Source organism: Aegilops tauschii, chromosome 7, assembly GCF_002575655.3.
Source record: "Aegilops tauschii subsp. strangulata cultivar AL8/78 chromosome 7, Aet v6.0, whole genome shotgun sequence".
NCBI classification, from domain to species: domain Eukaryota; kingdom Viridiplantae; phylum Streptophyta; class Magnoliopsida; order Poales; family Poaceae; genus Aegilops; species Aegilops tauschii.
The window spans coordinates 543,241,438-543,261,944 of record NC_053041.3 but is presented as its reverse complement, the minus strand read 5'-3'; the positions used below and the strand labels follow the sequence as shown (position 1 = coordinate 543,261,944).

At 44.6% G+C, this 20,507-nt stretch overlaps 1 non-coding gene across 1 annotated transcript; it reads left to right on the top strand.

The window, feature by feature from the left end:
* Positions 1-8,443: 8,443 nt before the first annotated feature.
* LOC120970084 (small nucleolar RNA Z118/Z121/Z120) lies at positions 8,444-8,549 on the top strand. Its single transcript, XR_005764832.1, has one exon. It is a non-coding gene; the product is annotated as a small nucleolar RNA Z118/Z121/Z120 (small nucleolar RNA).
* Positions 8,550-20,507: the final 11,958 nt, after the last annotated feature.

The following is a 20,507-nucleotide window of genomic DNA, read 5'->3' as shown; positions in this document are numbered from 1 at the left end:
CCGACCTCCATTGAGGCCTCCACTAGACCCGGACCCCGATATCGCGCATGTTATTACCACCCTTCGTGTCGACGGTATTGGTTTCAAGTTTAGATTAATTATGTCTATGTTGAGGTTAATTAGGTGAGTATTTTAATTTGAGTATAGTCATGTCTATAAGATAAATTAGTCAAGTCCACTTTTCCATGCATGTTTCTTTTGAATCCTACATGTTTATTATAATTATTAACTTAGAATATAATATCTCGCGTGTTCAATTCTTACATTTCTCACGCAATTTCGCATGACGCGGGGTATCACCGCAGGCAAAAGACTAAATGTATCATAACTTTTTAAACTTTATTCGAGCTAGATGGGCTAAAAGCTTTTGTTGATACAAAGCAGGCAAAGCTCAAGCTCAAGAACAAGATACCTGATGTTTGGAACCAAGAGATCTCAGACAGTCAAGTGATAAGTTGGGAAGGGGTGCCATACTAATAGTATAGGAAAGAAAAGCAAGGCAAGTGTTGATGACTCTCGATTGAAAGGTAAAGAGAAGGATGCACAAAACACAGTTTGTGATCTTCTAAACTAGAAGTGCAAACGATCTCGGCAGCACAAAAACCACTCTTAGTGGTCATACCAATCTATTTGTGTTTTTTGTGTGTGTGTGAGGAATAATGATCTTTTTGTGTTACTCATCGTGTGACATAATTAGAACCGTTAAGACACGACTTTCCTTGGCAATTTTTTAGAGAAAAGGCCAGAGCCCGACTTTATAAATAAAGCCACCATGCAGAGTCATAACAAACCACACGGGCCAACATCCCAACATGACCAAAGTATCAACGGCAACAAAACCAAGCTAAAGTATAACGTGCATGGCTCCCAGGCCAGTACACGGCGCCCAGGCCAGAGACTCAAAAACAGCGAAATCAGGGCCAACAACTCCTAACTGCCGGCTTGAGCTCGAGGAAGGGAGGTAGCAGTAGCCCGAATCTTGGACATCATGACATCGGAAGCATCTCGGTCCTCCTCCTTAGTCAATAATCTCCACTGCTGCAAGAATACGCAAGTTTTAAATAAGCAATCAAGAGGTTTAACAAGAAAGACATGTTCAATGGTAAACTTGTTCCTAGTCATCCAAAGAGTTCAGCACACCGCTGCCAATCCCACCCAGAACAATCTTCTCTGGGCCCCAACCAGGTTAGAGGCCAGAAGACGAAGGTCTGAGAAGGAAGTGGGTCTCCAAGAAACATGTAGCCACGATCTGATACAACACCAAAAGAGTTTAGCCAAAACACAGTTGAAGAAGATATGGGTCATGTCCTCTCGCTGCCCGCAAAGGGCTCAACAATCAGAGCCAGGCCCATTACATTTACGGATTTGGTCACCAGCCGGCAACCGCCCACGGGAAGCCTGCCATAAGAAAATCTTGATCTTTGGAGGAATGCGGGCCCTCCATATCCACTTGAATTTGGAAGTGTTCGATCCAGAAATCAGCTTGTCATATAGGGATTTAACAGAGAACCGACCAGACGAAGAGTGGGGCCAAGCCACCGAGTCCTCCTCCTTCGAGAGCATAGGGAAGTGGGCAACGAGACGCTGCCAATCGACCAACTCTTCAGGAGACAGAGAACGCCGCAGTTGAAGGTCCCAGTTATTGGCAGAGAGCTTAGAGATTGAGATCTCAGGGTCAGGGCAGTAAGAGAAAAGAACTGGGAAAGAAACCGCAAGCGTGGTCGAGCCGCACCATCAGTCAAACTAAAATCTAGTGGATTTGCCATTAAGCACAACAAATTTGACTAGACCTTGGAAAACGGGCCTAAGTTTGACAAGGTCTTTCCAGAACTGAGAGGCGCCCGTGGCACAGGCAAACATGGGGCTAGAGGAAGGGAAGTATTTGGCCTTGAGAATGTTGTACCAAAAGGGGCTTGTCCGTGGTGGACATGATCTTCCACCACCATTTGATGATCAGTCACTTGTTCATGACTAGAGTATTGATAGTGCCCAGCCCCCCAAGGCTCTTGGGTCTGCAAATGTGCTCCCATTTGACCATGCGATATTTTCGCTTGTTGTCAGCCGCGTTCTAATAGAAGGAACCTCTATGTTTATCAAACCCAGCGTGTGTACCATTAGTGAGAAGATAAAAACCCATCACAAACATAGGGAGGGATGAGAGACAAGCATTAATCAGCGCAATTTTTCCTTGCTCAGTGAATATGTTGTGGACATGTTGTGGACGCAATATAAACTCACAAGAAAAATAACACTGCAGGCAAAAGACTAAATGCAAGTCCTGGAGCCCGTCACGGAAGGTCCCTCTTCTCCTCCCCACCTCACTCTCCCACTCTCTTCTGCTCGTTTTGTTTCTTCTCCCCACCTCACGGCAGCAGGTCCCTCTTCTCCAGGTCGGGACGCGTCGGATTGGAGCGAGATACCGACGACGCAGCTCTCAATCCTGCCCCGCCGGGAGTCCCGGGCTGTGTACGCGAGGTAGGAGGTGATGCCGCCGACTAAGGTAATCCATTAAGCTGCATGATGTACGGGTTCAGCAAGGACTTTACTTTTTTGGGGGTGTTTTGCCTCCTCTGAATGATGGCAGTATTTTTGAACTCCCATCATCGTTGTTGATGGCAGTATTTTCGAACTGCCACCATACTACGGTTAATTTAATTGATGTTGCGTCCTCTGAATTTTGAGTGCCCTTGTTGGTTAGTGCAGCTAGGCTATAGGCATAATGGTGGTTGGAACCGAACGACCATATATGCATAGACGCACTGTCGGTGTTTAGTCCAGCTAGCTAGCTTGTTTGTACACTAGTACTCCCTCCGTTCCTAAATACGAGACCTTTTAGAGATTCTACTATGAATTACATACAGAGCAAAATAAGTGAATCTACACTTTAAAATAGGACTATACACATCCGTATATAGTTCATAGTGGAATCTCTAAATGGTCTTATATTTAGGAACAGAGGGAGTATATTGCAAGTTAGCCAGATGGCTCTATACCCTTGTGGCTGCATGCCATCAAGATTAATTGCGGCAAATTATCATTATTTTCCTTTCTCGTGGATGGGAAGGACGCAAGCTATATATGGCTAGCTAGTTCTCTTGGCACTAAACTATTACTCCTATAGGTGCCGGTACTAGTTGAATGTTTCCCAGGAAATAACTAGAATACGTTCTGGTGCGCCGGCCTATATCTAGACGAAAAAAAATAAAAAAACCATGGTTCGTTCAAAATAGGAGAAACATAGACTGAACAAATTAACTTTCTAGTCTGTACAAAATATAGAAGATGCATGTTTTGTCACGAATGTCTGTCATGCTGCATAATACTCTTAATTATTCGTCATTGTTGACATGCATGCCAATTAATCTGTGCAGGATGGTGGTCGATGTGAAATAAGCTGCTTGATGTGAAATAAGCTTAAGCTCAAAGCAACCTGGCTCCTGACTTGGTTAATTTCTAACATGTCTAGTTTGTGTTGTAATGCTGGTTTTTCTTTTACCAAAGAGAAATGAGGTCCATTTTGTTGCTGCTAACACATTTTGTACTGTGTATTTACCTAATACAACCTCCGTCCCAAATTACTTGTCGTAAATTTGTCTAGATAAGTATGTTTCTAACACTAAAACATGTCTAGATACGGATGTTATGGAGGGAGTAGTACAATAAGCTTAAGCCTTGATGTGAAATAAGCTTAGGCTGAAGGCAAGATCCTTTTCCTCCCTAGATTATTTATCATTGCAATGTTTTGCATGATGCACTCGAAACCATTAAATCTGTACCCATCGCCATGTTGCTTCTTAGCAAATTTGTTTGTTTGGTGTTGCACTTGGATTAGCCCATCGCAGTTGCATATCCTACTCCAAGTATGAGCACTATTTTCTCTTGTGATGACCTGCCTATTATGTTGCACTAGGTAGTGTTTTCTTTAGAATAGTATTCTCATGCTTGAATGCCTGATTGGTGGTAAAAAAAATCTAAGATAAGTCCAGCTTGTGATGTAATCCTTGTTTAATTAGCAAAGAGATAAATGGGGTTCAGTCTTTTACTGCTAGCACATTTGTATTTATTTGCTTAATAGTACAATAAGCTTAAGCTTTATGTGAAATGAGCCTAAACTCAAAGCAAGCTGCCTGGTGACTTTTGGTAAAAAAAAATAGCATGTCTATTTTTTAATGTGGTTTCCTCACGCCTTGTTGCTCTGTTCGTGTTCCTGCTGCAGGCATACCCCTGGATCCATGTGGTGTTGGAGATGCAGCCTCCAACTTGGGGCCATACATATGGACGCTCAACTGAATGAACCTGGGACAATGACCCTCCGGTGCTCCCTCGACCTCCAAGGTTACATGCCCTGGATCCATGCCCGCCTTCTTCCGCCACTACCTCACCAGCTTTGACTCTTAAGGTACGACCTCTTTCAATTCTCCCCGTCCATCTGTCGAGCGTCAAAGAGTGTGATTGATTTGCGATTTGTTCGATTCCAAGCAGCATGAAAGCAATATGATTTACTAGGTTAAAAAAATCTTGGCACATTTCCCCCCTGATGTTCTAATCTTGAATAGATGCCATGATCTGCCCATCAAGTGTTTAATTTCTGGGTTTTACACCACAACTTGGACTGTTAACATGTTTGCTAGAGTAAAGGCTGCAACTATTTGGTAGATGAATGTTAGGGGCATATATGATTGTAAATTACTAAACTTATTTTCAGTCTGTAACGTCCTTACTAGACACGATCACTAGTTCTTGGCATCCATTCTAGATTTTGTTGAATTTGTGGAGTGAACCATGAAATTTTTATGTTCAGGAGCTATGTTCTGTAATATATACTCCCTCCGTCCGAAAAAACTTATCCCTCAAATGGATGTATGTAGCACCAAGTTAGTGCTACATACATCCATTTGAGGGGCAAGCTTGGGACAAGTTTTCCCGGATGGAGGGAGTACCTTTTAGTACATCTATGGTCTGTAATGGAATTTCTGTTCTGAAGGTTTGAGCTGTAGTACAATTTCTTTGCCCGGGATGAATATGATCTGCTCCAGTCGTAATCCATTCGCATGGTACAACAGGCAGTCTCCATGGACGAAGTCGATGAGTAGGACCACCCTGACATGTTTGGCCTGACGCTTGAGCTCCACGATGACATCGTCCAGTCCGTCCTTACGAGGTTGTCCACCCCGACCATGACGATGCCCCACACAAGGTGTCTCCCACCCAATATCCTTTTTTTCAAGTTATCGATGCTTTGTTTCTAGACGCCTGTAGCCATGTACAATGCACTCGCTGTTCAAAGTGGACTAGTTGCTAGATCCAGCCCAGTTACTATTGTTTGTCAAAGCATACATGGTCTTGTTGTTCACTGAATGAATCCAAAGAATGTGTCAATTTCCTCTGTAAAAATGGTCGCTTCTCTCCTAGTGTCTCTAGTTTTCTGCGATGAGATGTGGCTTCATCGTGTAGGTTCTGGCTGGTAGAAATTGTGCAGGTTCCATGGTGCCAAGTGGCCTCTGGCCTAATGCTCTGCTGGAACTCCAGTACCAAGTAGATGTTGCTGCTATAGCACTCAACTTAAGTGATTTGCGTTTGACAAAACTCATGTGATGCTACATCATGGTCCTTGTGTGGTTAGGATCACGTGCATACTGGCTTACTGATATAAGCTGGACCTCTATTTTTACTTGAACTAGCTGGATCAGCTATGCTTCTTCATTTTCTAATCTGCCCGTCGTGTATATGGTGTTACTTTCCAGGAAAACCGAAGTAGTCCGGCGGTGGCTGCGAATGCTATTGTGGCTGGGAAGACTACCTCGGCTTCCCCAACATCATAATGACAGCTGTTAGGCTGCAACCGTGGCGCCTTCTTTGGTTCTGGTAAGTCCCTGGTCTCCCCCCATCTTCATGTGCCCTGAGATGGTCTGGCCATCGAGGCAATGATTTAGTGTCCAGTTATGTGGTCATGTTGTCTGTGGCGGTGATCTCCCGGCCACCACAATCTCATGGTCATGAGAAGTTTGGCTATTTTTCTGTGAAGACATGGAAGTTGTAATTGTCAAGGCAGAAGTATTGTATGTCAGTGTAGTTGTTGCCTTATGGGAAGGAGGGGTTGTATGTAGAGCTGTTGTAGGCAACATTCTTATTTTTTATACTTGCTTTCTAGCCAGTGTAGTATTGCGTTGTACCCTTGTAATTATGAAGTCTAGCAAATAATTGAACTTTGAATGATGTGCTATATATTGCAGCAAAACCACCAAGACAAACTGTGTTGTCTTTGGCTTGTAGGTACACGAGTTATTGTGCTCCTAGAACTCGTTCATTTGCAGCCACCTGACTCGTCGTGTGTTTGTTGGAAACTGTCTGTTTGCTTACTGTAGCAATGATCAACTTTGCCTAGCACCCGACTCCATGTTTAGTTAGTTTTGATTTTTTTCGAAAAGGGGGATCTCCCCGGCCTCTGCACCAGATTGATGCATACGGCCATCTTATTAACCGAATAAAAAGGTTCCAACAAGGTCTCAAAGTCTCCAACTGAAAAAAGTGAAAAAAAAGCTCACACAGAGCCAAAATGCGCTAGAAACACAAACTAGCCAAATAAAGGACGCCACAACCGGCTGGCTAAAGAGAGATAGGTAAACTAATTGCCTATCCTATTACATGACCGCCATCCAAACCGGTTGAAGATATCCCGAGCTACCATCTCCCAGCGGATAAATCCAGTAACCAAATGCTCCCTGGCCTCCATCGGAGTGAGTAGCGACCACGAACGGATCAATGCCGTAGCTCGGAAAATGACCTGCAAAAAATGAATACGTGATGTTCTGTTAAAAACTAAATCATTTCTGCAATTCCAGATAGTCCACAACAAAGCGCATACTCCAACACGAATATGTCTCGCTAAGTCAGGCTCAATCCCATTAAGCCATGTCCCAAATAACGTGTTGACAGAATTCGGTGGAGTAATATTAAAAGCAATGTGGACCGTCCGCCAAAGAACTTTGGCTAACGAGCAATCAAGAAAAAGGTGCTTGATCGTCTCATCCCAATCACAGAAGCTACACCTAGTAGGTCCTGTCCAATTACGCGTTATCAAGTTGTCCTTGGTTAAAATAACTTGTTTATGGACAAACCACATAAACACTTCTATTTTCAATGGAACTTTGACAGCCCAAACATGCTTGGAAGTAGGAATGAAGCTCGTATTGATAACATCAATATACATTGATTTAACTGTGAATACTCCAGACCTAGTAAGCTTCCAGCGTAATTCATCGGGTTATTGAGAAAGCTGAACCTCCATCAGTCTCCTAACTAGACGGAGCCATGCTTCCCAACGGTTGCCCGCTAGCGACCGTCTGAATTGAATATTAAGGGGGATAGATTGAAATACCATTGCAACGAACACCTCACGTCGTTGAACAATACGATATAAAGACGGGTATTGAATGGCCAAGGGTGTCTCTCCTAGCCAAGTGTCCTCCCAGAAACGTGTACTAGCACCGTTGCCAATACTAAACTTTGTCCTATTAAACAAGGATTGTTTGACTTTCATCAGTCCTTTCTAGAAAGGCGAGTCGGTCAGCCTGACTGTCACCTGGGACAAAGTTTTGGTCTGAAGGTACTTGCTACGAAGGATTTGCGCCCACGTGGCATCGGTCTCACTGGACAGCTTCCACAGCCACTTACTGAGAAGGCATCTGTTCTTAACTTCAAGATTCTCAATACCAAGACCCCCTTGGTCTTTCGGTCTACAGATGATATCCCATTTAGCTAGCTGGTATTTTCTTTTTAGTTCATCACCCTGCCAAAAGAAACGCGATCGATAGAAGTCCAGTCTTTTCCTGACTCCAACTGGGACTTCAAAGAACGATAAGAGAAACATAGGCATACTCGTGAGTTAGTTTTGATAGGACCCTTAGTACTTATGCTGCTGGGATTTTGACTTGTTAATAATGCTTATCAATCAATCAAACGGAAGGAAAATGCTAACCTATTGGTGTAGTGCTTGCTGTGCTGTGTATAGGTAGAACAAGTGCTATCCTTGTGTGCTTTGGTGGCATCATCATTGTCACTAGCCTGTTGCATCTGTGATTAGAGGTTCAGGTTGAACCGGTTCCATGGTTCCCACTATAGTGTTTTGTTTTTGTTTTCTTACATTGAAATGTAAAACATATACTTTGCTTATATCCTACATCAACTTAATTGTTTGCTGTGATGAATCACAAGCACTGGCTCTTGAAAGAGGCCTCCTTCCTTGATTGTAAATCCTAAACTGATCACAAAGTCTGAGCAAATGTGTGCAAATATGAATTGAACAACAGCTTCAGTAGGTTCATAGGCTGCATAAGTAAACCATTTGTCATGCAATCTTTCTTGCTTGAAATGTAAACCCTGTACTACACTGGGTTCATGGGCTGCATAATTAAGTCTAGTTTAATATGCTTGTCTGCTTGTTTGTTTGCTATGATGGATCACAAGGACGGTATCTTAGTAAGCTGGCTCTTGAAAAAGGCCTCCTTGATTATACACATCCTAAACTGGTCATATATTCTGAGCAAACATGCGCAAACCTAAAGGCCAGAAGCGTTAGCATGTTCTGTTTGTATGCTTGTATCAGAGATTAGGTAATTTTCAGTTTCACCTGCTTTGTGATCCTCTGTGCTGGTTCTACATGTTTGCTGTCATGTTTAATAGGTCTTAAGCTTCTATATTTGGTCCTATCACTCTTATGATGGACGGGTCTTTATATCAAAGTATGCCATATGGTGTTGCTTGCACAAGATTGCAGGTCGTGCTATGCTTGGTATCAAGGCTTGTATGCTGCTTCATGTCCTCTTTTTGATTTTCTGTAATGCTATCATGGATAGGTCAGCATACAAGTTGATGATGCTGTAAAAATTCAGTGCCTATCTTAGTAAGAACTTTATTAGTTGGGGTTGCAAGGTGATGATGATGTTTGTGAACTCACTGCACATATCTCAGTTTCATCATATACACTCATTTGATGATTTCTCTGGCTTTACTAGTCTCAGTGAACCTACTCTGTTTCTTCAAATCAGCGGAAACATTCTGGGGCTGGCACTGTTTTTGAGTCGAATGACTAGTCGAAACTAGTTGTTGACTAGTCGATGAGTCGTAAACAATAGTCGACTCAACAACGGGTCGACCAGTCGCAACTGCAAGGTCGACTCTTCAAGAGTCGCTACCCCAGAACGACTCGTCGACTCGAAAACCTTGGGGGCTGGTCAGTGTTGCTATTTCTTCAGTTTGACATTTTGTAATTGTTTGGGATGTGTTTTTATGCTATGATATCTCTTGTTGCTGTCCTGTCGACATTATCATATATATAGAAGATGCACTGTTAGTGATGTTTACTGGACTGGTGTGCAGGTGCTAGTGCAATGATGCATCGGAAGCTTTGTTACGCCGCTGGAGTAGAAAGGTTTTCTCTGGTGAGTTGAAGGAAGAAACTGAAGTTGTAGAAGAATGACAAGCAATGTAAGTGGTCACCTGGGAAGTGTTTTGCTTGGTTGTTTTAGCAAATGAAGAGCTCGATATATATAACCTTATTCCTTGACCACTAATTAATGTTTTCTCTCTTTCTGCCCAGGTAGGGGCTGGACACAGCCACAGGAGGAGGGATGGATTGTGTAAATCCGAGCTCGTTGTACATTTTTGGTTGTTGCTGAATGTGGATAAGTTGCAGCGGCGAGGGCTTGATTGATGGTTTTTGTTTGGCCGCCTCAGCTCGTTTTGTATTCAAGCATTGCTGCCTCTGAGCTTGTGTAACCGAAGGACGGACTGAAACTGTGGTAGAGCTCTAGGCCATCATGATTGATGGAGTTGTTGGTTGAAGTCAAGACTAGTTTGTTTGTCTTGGTTCTTTTTGGAATTGTGAATACCAGACACATGATTGTGATTTTGGCAGGATGCATTCTTTTGGAGTAGTAGCACTCGTTAGAAAGCCGAGTTGTATTTCTACTCATATATATGTGATATATCAGTTATACAAATTTTATGCTTATCAAATATCTGGCCACCGTCTACCCCCTGGATCAAGAAGTTTTCAAATTTGACGGTGTTTACATATTTGGTGCCGGAATAGGCTTTAGCTCGTATGATATATCAACCATGGCAAGGCCTGCCTCGCCTCTGACAGTAATGGGCGAGTTTCAAGGTAATGTGGAGCTGATAGATGAAATGTCCTTGCCTACACCTCTAAAACATAGTAGCTGCTTAATGGAATCTTCAAGCCCTTTAAATTCAATATGATATCAAGTGGATGTTCATTTCGCCCCTGTATGTTCCAACAACTAAGATGTCAGCAATGAAAATACCATTAATTTTCTTGTTATTTGAATGGCCAAAAAGTCTTGTTATATTCTACTCCCTCTGTACCGAAATACTTGTAGTTGGGGGAAACTAGTACAAGTTCCCCCAACTATAAGTATTTCGGTACAGAGATAGTAGTGTACATATCGGACATCTCTTCTAATATAAACCTTTGCAATTTCCTCACTTGGTGGCTTGCTTATCATTGTCACTCAGTTCTACTCCCCCGTTTCTAAATATATATGATGTTTTGGTAGTTCAAATTAAACTACCGAAACATCATATATTTAGGAATGGAGAGAGTACTAGTGTTTATGGGGAGTACGGGAATTGGATTGGAAGCTCGATTAACACTCAGTCTGAAAAATATTGTATATCGTCATATCTTAAAGGTTATGTAACTGTAATTAAAGTCCTACTTTTATTTAGTTGAGCGTCTAGTTGTTTATTGTTTATTTTGACTTTGATGCCGGCCCATCTATTATTTTTATTTTTATAGGTTTAATGCGTGCCTATCAGCCACCTATGGAGAGATGGTCTGGATTACGCCATGTCACCGATCCGTGGCACGGCCTTGCCTTCCGCCATGTACCACGCAGCTGCACCACCCCTCTAGAGTTTGTTGTCTTCACCATGCCTCCATCTCTCTCTATATAAGAGATAATCATTCGTCCGTGTGCTACTTAAGATTTGGGACAACGGGCGACGGCGATGCTTCCCTTGTTTACCCCCATGCTCGCGGCGGACGAGACTCCGAGAAGCTCACGCCCAGCTGAAGCTCGCATGCACGCACATCTGGCGGGCTCGGTCAAACAGACTCATGGTATGCACTCTAGTTTCCAACCGTTTTATTTAAGAGGATAAGAAAATGTTGGCCGGTGGTCGAGTATTTATGGGGAGTACAGGAATAGGACTGGAAGCTCGAGTATTTTTCAAGACAGACTGTCTGGAAAAGATACCTTCAATTAAAGTCCTACTATTATTTAGTTGGTCGCCTAGTTTTTATTCTAACTTTGATCTGCTGTCCCATCTATTTTTTTTTATTTTTTTGGGTTTAATGTGTGTCTAGGGAATGCCCATCAACCACTCAGGAAGGGATGGTCTGGATTGCGACGTGTCATTGATCTGTGGCACGGCCTTGCCTCCCCGTTATGGACCACACAGCTGCATCACCCCTCTAAAAGATAGTCATTCGTCCGAGTGCGGGGTGCGCGTGCGACTTAGACTTCAGACTTGGGACGACGGGCTACGGCGACAGGCGATGCTTCCCCTGTGAAGAGGAGGTTGTTGTTCACCCCATGCTAGCGGCGGATGAGACTCCAAGAAGCTCGTCAGGAACGACCAGCTGAAGCGCGCGTGCACGCAAATCCGGCGGCCTCGACTCCTTCAAATAGTCTCATGGTATGCACTCTCGTTTCCATCAGTTATATTTAAGAGGAGAAGAAAATGTTGGCTGGAGCTCTTGGTTCTCGTTAAGACTAGTTTGTCTGTCTTGCTTCTTTTTGAAATTGTGAATGCCAGACTCATGATTTTGACAGACTTCTCCGCACAGTGTTTTGTTTTGTACCAGGGTCAGACTTGTCCGCACCTTAGTGTCAGTTTCTAGAAAGCCTAATATGAAAAATATTCTAAGAGACTTGTCCGCACCTCTGGCCTGTTTGGCATTAGAGGCATCAAAGCTTCTACAGAATACCTGCAAGCTGCAGCTAGTGACATGCGCTCACTAGCTGCAGCTAGTGGTCTCATCTTTCTGAAAACTAACATAGTGGTCTTACTGAAAACTAGATGGTGGGGTACTTGAAAATAACTATCCTACTATCTAAAGTCCAAATGCACTTAAAAATACTAGAACACTTGATCCCTTTATTCACTACCAGCCACTGCAAACCTGCTATTTCTTCAGTACTAACATAATAGCAGGTTCATAAGCATTCTTGGAGCGAACACTTGAATAGCTTGTTTTCTCTGTATTACCAAGCCTAATCGTTGAGTTTTATTCATGTATTTCTTTTTTTGAACAAAGAAGGGTTTCCTCCTCCGATTTCCATTCAGGGAAACCAACATCAGACTACAAGTACCAATTCATTGTAAAGATAGCCGCCCACCAATTCATTGTAAAGATAGCACCGGACCAGATGGGTTCCCTGCGGAATTCTATAAAAAATGTTAGCATATTATAAAGAAAGACCTTATGCCTATGTTTCATGACTTTTTCAATGGTCACCTGGAACTCTTCCATCTTAACTTTGGTATGATAATGTTGTTGCTAAAGAAAAAAGAAGCAGTTCGAATCGAGCAGTTCAGGCCAATTTGTCTTTTAGATGTGAGTTTCAAAATATTCACGAAAATGGGAACTAATAGACTGACACGGATCACCCATTCGGCGGTGCAACCGAGCCAGACGGCTTTCATACCAGGGAGACATATCCTAGAAGGGGTTGTTGTCTTACATGAAACTCTCCATGAAATCCATTTGAAGAAACTAGATAGGGTGATATTCAAAATGGATTTTGAAAAGCCATATGATAAAGTCACGTGGCCTTTTCCTTCAACAGGCAATGCGCATGCATGGAGGAATCTGGTGGATTCCTTAGTCCAAAAAGGTAGTGTTGGAGTTAAGGATCTCATGTGTTTACTATAAAACACATAGTGTTTACTATTAGATCTCATGCAGATTTGAGTCTGGTTGAGCAATTTAGAAATTCTAATTCTCCTTCAACATTTACCATATATTGATTATATTCTATAATGGCATGCTAGAGAGAAAGTTAAACATGTTAATTATTTCTCCCTTAACAATTACCATAAATTGATCATATTTTACTATAGTCGTAAACACCCATGTTCACATGCATATAACTAGCAATCAATTTAGTACACTGGTCCTAGTTCTACTACTCTATGGAGTATCTTAAAATGTCATGTCCATATGTGTACTATTACGAGAGATACAAGAAGTTTACTACTTTTTCTTATGATTTTACGATCAAATTTGTCCCATGAGTGTGTGTAGTATCAGACGCAATCGGTTTACTAGAATATACACATGTTTTACGCTCCAACATACTTTCTGATCAATTTCTGAACAAATACTTGGCATACAATTCCAGAAAAATTTGTGCTCAATTTCTACCGAAGGCACAAAATCTCGAGCCCGCTCTCGCTCCCCGTCGCCGCCCCCGCCGGCCCTCCTCATCGCCGCCCCCGCCGGCCCTCCTCATCGTCGCTCCTCGTTGCCCTCCTCGTCGCTGCTGTTAGCCGCCGCGCCGCCCCCTGTGAGCCACCGCCGCCGCCCTGCCCCGGCCCCTCTGTTTTTTTTCTTTCATGATTTTTCATGCTGATAATGATAGATGATATGTATGTGTATATGATGATATGTATGTGTATATGATGATATGTCCCGATTTTTCATAATTATTTTTGTTCATATGATGTTTTTTTTGTTCATAGAATATTTTTTTGTTGCATAATCTCATAGTCGAAGGAATATGTATTTAACATGAAGAAAGCAATAGCAATAAACTGAACGATCAATATGCCAAGCTAACGGATGAGTCTTGTCCATCACATCATTCTCCTAATGATGTGATCCCGTTATCAAATGACAACACATGTCTATGGTCAGGAAACCTTAACCATCTTTGATCAACGAGCTAGTCTAGTAAAGGCTTACTAGGGACACGATATTTGTTTATGTATTCACACATGTATTTAAGTTTCTGATCAATACAAATCTAGCATGAATAATAAACCTTTATCATAAATAAGGAAATATAAAATAACAACTTTATTATTGCCTCTAAGGCATATTTCCTTTATATTAGGGGATCCAAATAAACCTGCACGGACGACTAAAGGGGTTGCTTCGGCGAAAGTTTTTTTTGTTTTGAAACAATGCAAAAGACTTGCCATTTTCATTGATAAAGAAGAGGGTTTAAGACAAGGATCTCAAGAGAGGGAGAATAAAAGTTCATCACTCTCGCGGCATTACAACACCCAAGTTTCTCGCTGCCGCCATCACCCATAATCTAACTTCCTCCTTACTGTTTCGCACTAGCATCATGCACTACTGGAATTTGCTTATTTGCCGTCTGCCTATTCTTTGTCGTCTGCTGGCGGACGGCAAAGAAGGTCTTTGCCGTCAGCTTGAAAAAAACGGACGGCAAAGAACTGGCTGATGGCATCTTTGCCATCAGCCAATTCTTTGCCGTCAGCTGGCGGATGGCAAAGAATCTTTGCCGTTAGCTGGCGGACGGCAAAGATAGAGGTGGGCCCCACTATCGAGCTGCTTAGAAAAAACCTAACGGCCCCCCTCTTTGCCGTCTGCTAGCAGACGGCAAAGAGCAAAAAAGCGGACGGCAAATGGGGGCGGACGGCAAAGAGACAACCTAACTAACGGCTGTCCCCCACCCCGCTCCCTCCCTCTCTCTCTCTCTTTCTGTCCTCCCCACCCCGACGACCACCGCCACCCGCCGCCAGCACCCGCCCACCCACCGCCTCTCGCCCCGACCACCCGCCCACCCACCGCCTCTCGCCCCGTCGCCCCGACCACCCGCCGCCCCCCCTTGGCCCGTCGCTCCACCGCCCGTCGCCGCCCCCTCGCCCCGCACCCCTCCCCTGCGGCGCCCCTTCCACGCCGGCCAGCCGCCCCCTCCCCTCCCCTGCGTGGCCGTCCCCGCCCCGTCCCGCCGCGGCCTCCCCCTCCACCGGGCCGCCGCCGCCCCCACCCGCCGCGGACTCCCCTCCATCGGGCCGCCGCCGCCCCCACCCGCCGCGGCCTCCCCCTCCACCGGGCCGCCGCCTCCCCTCCACCGGTGATCCCCTGCGCAGGTGAGTGATCTTCCCCCCTTTTTTAGTTTAGTTTGTTTTAGTTTAGTTTCTTTTAGTTACTTTTAGTTAATTTAGTTTCTGTTTTAGTTATAGTTTTACTTTAGTTTTAGTTTCAGTTTAGTTTTAGTTTTATTTTAGTTTAGTTTATTTTAGATTAGTTTTAGTTTAGAAGAATAAGAAGAGTAGAAGGAGGAGGAGGAGGGAGGAAGAGGTGGAGGGAGAAGAAGAAAGAAAAGAAGAAGAAGAAAGAAGAAGAAGATGAAGAAGAAGAAGAAGAAGAAGAGGAAGAAAGAAGAGGAAGAGGAGGAGGGAGGAAGAGGAGGAGAAGAAGAAGAAGAAGAAAAGAAGAAGAAGAAGAGGAAAAAGGAGAAGAGGAAGAAGAAGAAGAAGAAAAGAAGAAGAAGAAGAGGAAAAAGGAGAAGAGGAAGAAGAAGAAGAAGAAGAAGAAGAAGATGAGGAGAAGAAGAAAAAGGAAAAAATAGGAAAAAAGAAGAAGAAGAAGAAGAAGAAGAAGAAGAAGAAAAAGATACCCTGACACCCCGACCCCGACACCCCGACACCCTGACACCCCGACCCCGACACCCCGACAACCTGACACCACACCCCGACCCACACCCCGACCCCGACACCCTGACACCCCGACCCCGACACGCCACCCTGACACCCTGGCACGACACCCCGACCCCCGACCCCCGACACCCTGACACCACACCCCGACCCCGACCACCCCGACCCCGAAACAGCACCCCGACCCCGACATGGCACCCCGACCCCGACACGACACCCACGACACCAGAGGCCGACGAGGTCATATATTTGTGAATTACGAGTTAGGTCATATATTTGATGCCACTGAACCCTATGAGCCCGTCATTGATTATAGTGATGATGATGATTATGCATTTATTGATGATAGTGATCGAGATTATTAGTAGTGTCAGGTATTCAATTTTTTATGTTGTACTTGATGATGATACATAAGTGATATACATATTATTATTCATGTCGGTATTTTTTTATGTTGTACTAATTTCGTTTACTCTTTGTCATGGCAGGTGTTGAAAGATGGTGGGCGCTGGTCGGGAGCGCTCCGAGGCCCCTTCTTCGTCGGCACGTGGTGGGAGGTCTTCCATTCCACACGCACCTCTCCGCCGAGCGTTGCTGGACAGTATGGCGACACCGCCGGGCCCTTCTTCGTCGACAGCGGTGCCCAGCAGGGGACGAGGTAAGGGAGGGAAGAAGAGAGGAGTTGGAGCACGTGGTCGCGGGAGAGGAGGTAGGGTGACTGCTAGGGCGCCTTCCTCGCCGCCACCCCCAGCTGTTTCACCCGAGCACGTGACTGCTAGGGTGGACTCGTCCGAGGAGGAGGCTACACAGACTCCGGTCCACGAGCCTTCGGCCCACGAGCCTTGGGTCGACGGGCCTTCGGCCCACGAGACCCCGGAGGAGCACACGTCTGGATGGGGTACCTGGCCGGATGAGCCTGAGGGGCCGAGTGGCCATGCTCATGATGGCGGGGAGCCGACTGATATTGAGGAGGAGGGGGGCATCGTCTACCAGCGTGGTTGTACACGGCTCCCGTTCGTGCCGGCGACCCGCGAGCAGAGGTGGTTGATTTTCCCTGATGGGGAGAGGTAAGTGCATTTAATCCTTTTGTACCTTCTGCATTCACGTTTCTTCAAATATCTAATGTGTTGGCCTTGTCATGCTGTAGGGGTTGGGACCACCATCATAGTGTCCGCCGGCCCAACTCCGTCCTTGGAGTGCTTTGCCGGCAAAACTTCCCGGGGTTTGTCACGTTGCCTGGTGAGGGTCGGCTTCCAGAGCTTGGATTGAGCTGGGAGCACTACTAGGCTGCCCCGGCCCCGCCGGGTGAGATTATCGACGGTGTCTTGTGCGACACGAGGGCAGATGTGGTGATCAGAAAGTTCTGGGTAATTTCTCCTTTACACATTTAAAAATCTTCAACTAGCTAGTTATTAATTGTACTAATCAATATTGTCTCATTTGATTGCAGACATTCTACAGGTGTGAGGAGGGATACGAGGAGGAGGCGGCAAATGTTATCGAGAACATCTGCAAGCGCCTACTACAGAACTTACGGCACGAGGCTCGGGTGCAGGCTGTTCGAGACTACTATGCCTTGCGTGGTATCAAGAAGCCCAAGCCGGCGTGCCGCGATAAGTTCCTGAGTAAGGAGCAGTACATGAAGGTAATTCTTAAGGCCTTGTACTTACTTCCTTCATTTAGTAATTCATAGCCGTAGCGCTCAAGTTTCTATTTGCTAACTTAGGCGCCTCCGAGATGGTGTGCGGATCAGATGGATTGTTGGGAGGTGTTGGTCAATGAGTGGTGCTCAAAAGAATGGCTAGCTGTCCACAACGCAGCCAAGGACAAACGTGCCCAAATGGAAGGTGTGCCACACCATCAAGGCAGCTCCAACTTATATCAGTTCAGGCGGAACTGGGTATGTGGTTTGCTTCATGATTCATGCAATTCATTCATCATGCTAGCTTGAGCCCTTTAATTACTAATTTACTTTGTTTCTCTCTTTCAGGCACGCTACAATAAGGCGGATAAGGTGCCAGAGGTGTACGACCTGTATGCCATGGCCCACACTGCCTCTTTCAAGAAAGTCAAGGCATTCTCTCCGTCTGACCTCGATGATGCAAACAACTTCACCAACATCTCCTCCCATGACAAGCTCGTGAAATATACAGATGGGGGGAAGGCGAGGAAAGGGGAGGACTATAACCCGAACCAGGGTCCCATTGATCCAGAGCTGGTGATGATATCTGGTGGCGGGAGGTCCCATGGCTCCATAGCCATTGGAGATGGACTTATCCGTTGTCCTAGCACTCTCCCGGAGATCAAGGCGCGCCAGTCGAGCTCCGCTCCTGAGATAAGGCCTCGTGAACGGCCAGTCCAACTCGCCATCAAGGTTAGTTATATGTACTCAGTTATCTTTCTCCATTACATTGTCTGTGCTTCCATCAATGATTACAAATGGTAACGAGGAGTGGTGTTGTAGGCTGCTATACAGAGTGAGAGAGATAGAACGGAGAAACTTCTGGCGGAGGTGGCGGAGAGGCAGCGGGAGTTGGAGGAGAGGACGACAACGATGTTGGAGGAGGAGAGGGCACGGAATGACATGCAGGCAAGGGCCATGTACGAGCTCCTTGTGGTAAGTTTCTTCTGCAGATTAGCCAAAACATTCATGTAGTGTTCGTCTCATTACTAACTAGTATGACTGAGTCGTCAAAACCAAATGTGCAGTCTGTGTGCGAGAAGACCGGTCAGACCGCTCCGCCGATGCCAGTGGTTGCTCCTGGGACCATGGTGAGTTCAATTTGAATGGACATTACTTGCTAGTCTTAACATTTGAGTGTCATCATGCTAACGAGACATTGGAAATGATCTTTGGTGCAGCGTAACTCCAGACAAGCATCGCACGATCCTTCTCCAGCTACCGGCACGAGCCTGCCCGCTCCTACACCTCCATGATCATGGTAAGTTTCTCTAGTGTTTTGCTTAACAAATGCATAAAGACCTAGACTTAGCCTTATTTCCTCCAAAATGCTTACCACAATGACTTAGACTTAGCTTTATTTCCTCCAAAATGACTTAATAAGCTTACTGACCTCCAAAACCATCCATTTTACCTAAGTTAGCTCTAAAACGATCTATACTTAGCTTTATTTCCTCCAAAATGACCAAAGTTAGCTCTAATATGCTTAGTTAACTAGGTTTGCTCAATAATGACATGTACTTAGCTTACTTATGTCAAAAATGGCATAATTAGCTTAGTTAGCTCATAAACGATCCATTTTACCTAAGTTAGTTCTAAAATGATCCATTTTACCTTAGTTAGCTCATAAACGATCCATTTTACCCAAGTTAGCTCTAAAATGACCCATTTTACCTTACTTAGCTCATAAATGATCCATTTTACCCAAGTTAGCTCTAAAATGACCCATTTTACCTTACTTAGCTCATAAATGATCCATCTTACCTAGGTTAGCTCTAAAATGATGCATTTTACCTAAGTTAGCTCATAAGCGATCCATTTCACCTAGGTTAGCTCATAAACGATCCATTTCACCTAAGTTAGCTCACAAACGATCAATTTCACCTAAATTAGCTCATAAATGTCATATATTCTTCTTCTTCTTCATTTTCTTCTTCTTCTTCTTCTTCTTCTTCTTCTAATCTTCTTATTCTAACTTTCTTATTTCCCATTTTGCAGAATTCATTCGCTTCACGAAAGCTAGCATAGATGGTGTGCTTGTTTGGATGAACTATGTTTCTTTTGTATCGATGAACTATGCATGCATGGTAGGATGACACTATTGTAATATGTATGGTTGGATGCATGTATGTGGAACTTGCTATGTATGGTTGATGGAACTATGCATGTATGATGAAGTTATATGTGTTGGATATCTCATATGTTTGTTGTGAACTTGCCATGTGAAAAATATATATGTATCATCTATTTGCTGTGAAAATGGTTGGGTATAAGAAAAAACAGAAAAAAGAGGCAATGCAGGCTCTTTGCCGTCTGCCACCGACGGCAACGGGCTCTTTGCCGTCCGCGGCGGACGGCAAAGAAGCCACGTGGCAACCACCTGTGCTTCCTGGCAGCTGACCCATTTGGTCAGTTTGCCTACAGTGGCAGACGGCAAAGGCTTGATGCTCTTTGCCGTCAGCCACGGACGGCAAAGACTGCCGTTAGCCACCTAACGGACTAACAGCGAATTTATTGCCGTCGGCTTTCTTTGCCGTCCGCCGCTGATGGCAAAGGCCCCTTTCCCGCCCGCTTCAAAAAGCAGACGACAAAGAAGCTCTTTACCGATGCCTACTTTGTCGGAGCCTTTTGCCGTCCGCGGCAGACGGCAAAGGCCTTTTCCGTCCGCCATCCTTGCCTTTGCCGTCTGCCATGGCAGACGGCAAAGTAGCTGATTCCTGTAGTGATGGTGGGGGTCGCCGAGCTGCGGAAGGCTCTCGCTTTGCGCTCCTTCCAAAGCTCCCAAGAGACGAGCATCAAAAGGGAGGTCATGGCTACCCGCGAAGTGGCCCTCGATTGGGCGATCCGGAGCCACTAGTCTTTGAACTTCGGTGAAAGTTGACAACTAAATGAAAAGTTATTGGTGTCTAGTGGTCGACCGTGACATAAATATTTATGGAAGTTGTTTCCATAGAAAATCTGAAAATCATTACTTTTACCTTGCCATTGTGAATAGTTTTAAGTATTTCAACATTTAAAGTTACATTTGTTTGATTGTCCATTTTATGGAATGGTGTGTATTTATGAACGGTGGTACTATATATATTGTTAGGTAGTGATTAAAATAATT